This window comes from Podarcis cretensis, assembly GCF_951804945.1.
Source record: "Podarcis cretensis genome assembly, chromosome: 6".
Lineage (NCBI taxonomy): Eukaryota > Metazoa > Chordata > Lepidosauria > Squamata > Lacertidae > Podarcis > Podarcis cretensis.
The window spans coordinates 41050901-41056900 of record NC_137175.1 but is presented as its reverse complement, the minus strand read 5'-3'; positions in this window follow the sequence as shown (position 1 = coordinate 41056900).

The window sequence follows — 6000 nt, the reverse complement described above, 5'->3', positions numbered from 1 at the left end:
CCAAAGTATTGGAGTCTCAGCTTCAGGATCTGTCCTTCCAGTGAGCACTCCCATTGCTTCCAAAAGCATGGCCTATAAACACATGCCCCTACCTACCACAAAACTCAAGACTTGTGTTTGCAGTTGCCACTCATAAGTGCTTTTTCCAACCCAACCAGAGCATCTGGGGAGTAATCAGTACTCATTTGCAAGTAATCAAGTCAAAAGACACCTGGGTCTTCACTTATAAAAACATAATAAAATTTGCCATTACAATATAGTTTTAAGGTCAACAATCTGTTGTTTCTATCTTCCAAGCTTGTGCAAAAAGCTAAACATCTCTTTTCTGATAGCAATGGGAACTCACAGTGAAAGATCGCTCCTGACTTTCAAAGTCTGTGGTTGCGGTTAGAACGTGACTACAAAGATTGCATACTCAATCTATACCACCTTCCAGCTTGTTTTGAGTCATAGCTGCATGATTTTCTGAGAAACAAATATAGTTTTTTCTACCACAAAAAAGGACCGGATGAACAAACTATGATTTTATTGCTTTGATCATCAATTTTTTGCAATTTAAGCATCTTATACCATTTCTTGAAGTTTGCCAACATGTGACTATGCCAAGCAAAAGAAACAGAACTTTCTGAAAGATAGCATTTAATAACTACTTGGATATTTCACTCTTTACTAAGGCAAGATATATCTGTAATTAAGGAAACAAAACTAGCAAAAGAAATCTAAATAGTTTTTCATGCTACAGAAGAAATTGCAAGTGAAGCAAAATACATTATGTTTCAAAGAATATGCTGTGTTGTAAGACCTATTAGGGTGGCCTAGTCATTCCAAATGTATACCTGCATTACTTCACAGCCACATTTGACTCATTTAAGATTAACGACTTATTAATAGGATTAATAAGTCGTCACTATATGGAAATAGAAGTACTGTTTAAGCAGCCTCACAGTTTCAGCTTGAATTTAGCTCAACAAGGAATGAAACTGCTGGAGAAATAAACTCTATTAATTTATCCACTAGAGTTATATATACACCTGTGCAAAAATGTATGAGATACCGTAACGTTTGAGGATCTACAGCAAAGAAAAGAAAAATCATGCAATGCATATTATAACTAAATTATATTAACTCAAAGAAAACTGTAGTGATCAACTCAAATGGAAAGGTGAAACAGTTTGCTCCTAGAAAAGGTTCCCCCTGCTTTGGCAATCTTTTGGGATTGCTATTAACTATAGGTGTAAATGTTTAATTTCTTTAAAGTAACACCTGCCATCAGTATAGGAAGTCATTTGTTGTTATGCATGTCAGATTTTGGCATGTGGAAGGGGAAGGACTGAGTCCCACATATCTCAGTGTTTTATATTTTGATATACACTATGCTTGGTTATGTGGAAGGAGTTCTTATTTCTTTATAAGTGGACTGGAGAACCAGCTTTTATTTATCACTGCTGATTCGCCTCCTAACCGCTGTCACCAAATATCTGTACTGTGCTGTTTACCAACACATTTATAGTCCAGTAGGTATTGGCTAGATGTGGTACAAAATCAATCAGCCAAACGTCTTTTTATTAACAAAAGTGACAATATATTCTTTATAAATTACAAAGATATGATTTGGTGAATACTATATTGCTTCTTTAAGACTAGCTTATATTTGCTGAAATAAGGTTACTATATCATTAAATGATAGCTAAGGGAGCTTCCTGATGAAACTTACTTCCTAACCGTATTTAACTTAATTGCTAATTACCTTTATTCCCTCTTCCACAGTCAGTCGCCCCACTAGGTACTATACACGTCAGTTGGTTTCCACCTCAGTCTACTTCATGAACGGGTGCTTCGTTGTGGATGGTGTGTCTTCTAGAAAAGAAGTGTAGACTGCCAAGGTCCCAAGCAGAACTGGAAATACTTCCGAGCAGGTAAAGGCATGACATAGGGGGATACTGCTCTCTACCCTGCCGTCCAACCCACCTAAACAACAAAAGAGTTACTGTTGTTGAATAGTAGAATGACAGGCAGCAGTGGCTTCTGTAGTAGTAGGAATGATCACATAGGTTCTTTCCATTGTCTACCCCCAACCCCAGTTCACTGCACAGGCAGTTCATGCAGCAACCCTCCAGCCCATGGGTAGGCAAACTAAGGCCCAGGGGCCAGATCCGGCCAATTGCCTTCTAAATCCGGCCTGCAGACGGCCCGGGGAATAAGCGTGTTTTTACATGAGTAGAATGTGTCCTTTTATTTAAAATGCATGGGTTATTTGTGGGGCATAGGAATTTGTTCATTTCCCCCCCCCAAAAAAAGAATATAGTCCGGCCCCCCACAAGGTCTGAGGGACAGTGGACCAACTCCCTGCTGAAAACGTTTGCTCCAGCCCATTTATTTTCTTTCTTTCTTTCTTTCTTTCTTTCTTTCTTTCTTTCTTTCTTTCTTTCTTCTTCCTTTCATGCTCACTGCTCATGTATCTATTGCTAACCAAAAAGTAACAAAGTAAAACAGGAAAGAGAAGAAGGTAAATGGGGACAAATACAAAAAAAGAGAAGAGTTGGGGAAAAGAAGAGTAGGGAAGGAAAACAAGAAAAACAGAAAAGAAAGCCCTCTTCATGTGCTACTCACATGTAGAAGGTGTGTTGAATGGGGGCTTGGGGCCATGCATATAGCCTCGCCCCAAAAATTATTCCACTCCTCCTTCCCCCATATTTGCTATATATGAAGGCTTCCCACGTGATTCAGAATGCTGCAGCCTTGAGCCTCCATTCAACATATGTACCCTTTACATGCAAATAACACGTGAAGAGTGCTCTGGCAGTTTTATTTTCAGTACCTTTCCTTACAATTCCTAACATGGAATTCACCCTTTTCAGCTATAAAACAGGGGGTAGGAGTTAATTCTAAGAGAAGCGTATGGGGAAGCTCACTCCCCTGACCCTACACATTACTTTCCCTTGCTCCACTGCTTTAACACAATTTCCCCCATTTCCGGTACTGGAGCCAAGCTGGAGAAAAGAAAAGATACGAAGATTGAAAGGAAACAGTTCTCATCCTTAGTTCAATTTCCCTTTATCTTCTCTCCAACCCCCATGCTATTTCATTTTAAGAGAAAGCAAACTCCTTATTACACTCCATATAGACCCAGTGGCACCAAAACTTTGTTCCTGTGGCATAAAACTCCCCCGCCCTTCCTCACTTTTCTAAGTGTGTCCGGCTGCATGTTAGAACAGACCCTGGCACCCGGGTCAAATAGAGGGATGCCAAGCAAATTGTAGCAAGTGTGCAGACAGCAGGCTGTGAAGTAGATTGCTTGCTTGATCACTGCCACTTCAGATGGCTTTGGGGAGGCTCCTGCATGCAGCACACATTCCAAAACAGTGGCTTGCCACGTTGATTAAGAAATTTTCCCATTGCCATTGCAATCCGCAAACCTAGACAAAAAACCAAAACAAACCACTGTGGGGTGTTATTGTTTTTCTTTTTGTTTAAAAGAAATCCCCACTGCATGGAAATAGCTTGTCACATAGAAAATACTGTCAAGGGTGTGTCTTGTCAACTGCCTAAGCTCCACACAGGTATTTGTAACACAACCGCATTCTCAACAGAGTTGTGTTTAGTTCACCAACAGGGCTCTTAAACACAAGGCCACAGCGGTGTTTCTCCTATGACCACGGGTGGGGGATCTGTGGCTCTCCAGGTGATGTTAGACTGCACCCCAAATCCTCCCTGATTGTTGGCCATGATGGCTGGGACTGAAGGGAGTTGTGGAGCACTGTTACTTTCCCTTTAACAGCAACCTGATAAAGCAATAAGTGCCAGGATTAGACTAACTAATTGAAACAAATCACAAGCAAGAAATTAAGCAGGGGGAAATACTTCATATCACTCTTTCTCAATGCTAAAAACCCCTGCTCCTTTTTAGATTCTTCCTGTTGATCTGCTGTTTGAGGCACAGGAGCAAGGCCAGGGAAAAAAGGCAGGAATCCCGGGGCCATTGCATGTATTTGTGTTCACAAATACATGCTAGTCAGTAGCACTATTTACATAGTCAAGAAATGCCTGTGGAAAGAGGGCATGTGTGCTAGCTTGCCTCCCCCCAAGTCAACATCCGTATCCCTGCCAGCTCTACCTTCATTGAGCAACAAGGTATGATGGGAAATTATTGACACATTTGGCTTAGAATCTTCCTCATGAGCAGGATTCCTGATTCATTGGGTTCTTGATCATGAGGAAGATTCTAAGGTCATCCAGGAGATCATGCAAAGAATTCCCCTATAGTAGTGGCTGGTAAAGGGATGTGGGTGGCGCTGTGGTTTAAACCACTGAGCCTCTTGGGCTTGCCGATCAGAAGGACAGAGGTTTGAATCCCCGCAACGGGGTGAGCTCCCATTGCTCGGTCCCTGCTCCTGCCAACCTAACAGTTTGAAAGCACACTAAAAAAGTGCAAGTAGATAAATAGGTACTGCTCTGGCGGGAAGGTAAACGGCGTTTCCTTGCGCTGCTCTGGTTTTGCCAGAAGCAGCTTAGTCATGCTGGCCACATGACCCGGAAAAACTGTCTGCGGACAAATGCTAGCTCCCTTGGCCTGTAAAGCGAGATGAGCACCACAACCTCTGAGTCATCTGCGACTGAGCTTAACTGACAGGGGTCCTTTACCTTTACCTTTACCTTTTATTTTATTTTTATTTTTTAAAAAAAATTCCTTTTTCATTTTTGTTCATTATATACATCTCAAATTCTTAACATTTGCTATATATTCCTCCCTCCCCCCCCAAGACTTCCCCCAACATGAACTAAAGTAGGCCTCAAAAGGCTACTAAGAGAATTCTCAGCCTACTGCAGGAGAGATCAACTGGTGGTTAATCACCAAAAAACCAAAGTCATGGTCTTCGCTAGGAGACACAGACATCACAGATGGGAGATGGACAATCAGCCAATAGAACAGGTCAAAAATTTCAAATACCTTGGAGTAGTTTTCCAGTCAACAGGGGCCTGGGAGGCCCATCATAAATATGCTAGGGAAAAAGCATCTCAAAGCGCCAAAATACTGTCTCGCTTTTACTTTACGAAGGGGGGCAGACATATCCCAGCAGCTCTGGAGGTCTTTCAAGCAAAACCCTTTGCGCAATTACTCTACGGGGCCCAAATCTGGACGGAAATCATTGCCGCACACTTGAAACGGTCCAGTCTAAATTTTTAAGACAGATTCTAGCCGTTCCACCATGCGCACCAAATGCGGCCCTACGGCTGGAGACTGGCCTCCTCTCCGTCGAAACCCGGACCTGGTTAAGAACATTCAACTATTGGCTTCGCTTAAATTTAAACCCATCCGGACTACTACCTCTAGTAGCACAAGATGCTCATAGAAGTCGGTGGTCCAAAGTAGTGCATCAAAAACTACTTACATGTGGCCTCCAAGCACAGCATCTCCTGAAAATGGGTCTCCCCAAGGCAAAAACCCTTATTGACCAGCGCATGAAGGATATTGAGCAGCAGAATAATCTGGCCTATATTAAGAAATTTAGTGCTTGGTACGCTTATCTGCCCCCCTCCCACTTTGATTTTCGGGCACCTAATTTGTCTACCTTAACCATTCCAAAACTCAGACAGGCCTTTACACTGGCCAGACTAAATATGTTACCCTCAGCTGTTCTTGAAGGTAGATATCAAAAAATTTCATTCAAGAACCGGCTGTGCCCCTGTGGAGCTGGCTACGTAGAGACTGTGTCACACGTTCTCTTGTCTTGCTCCCTATATAAAGATCTCAGGGACGAGACCATCACGCCGCTCCTATCTGCCATCCCGGGCCGCTCTTGTGAAGCCAGATTGTTCTCACTCCTAGCCGACCAGAACAGCTCGACAACAGAGAAGGTTGCCAAATTTATCGAGAGAGCAATGAGACTGAGAGCTGCTATCTGAATGACATTAGTGTCGTCACCCGGATTCCTCGCCTAGGATCTTATTATTATTATCTTTACGTTTTATTATTATTATTTTATTACCTCTGCCAAGTTT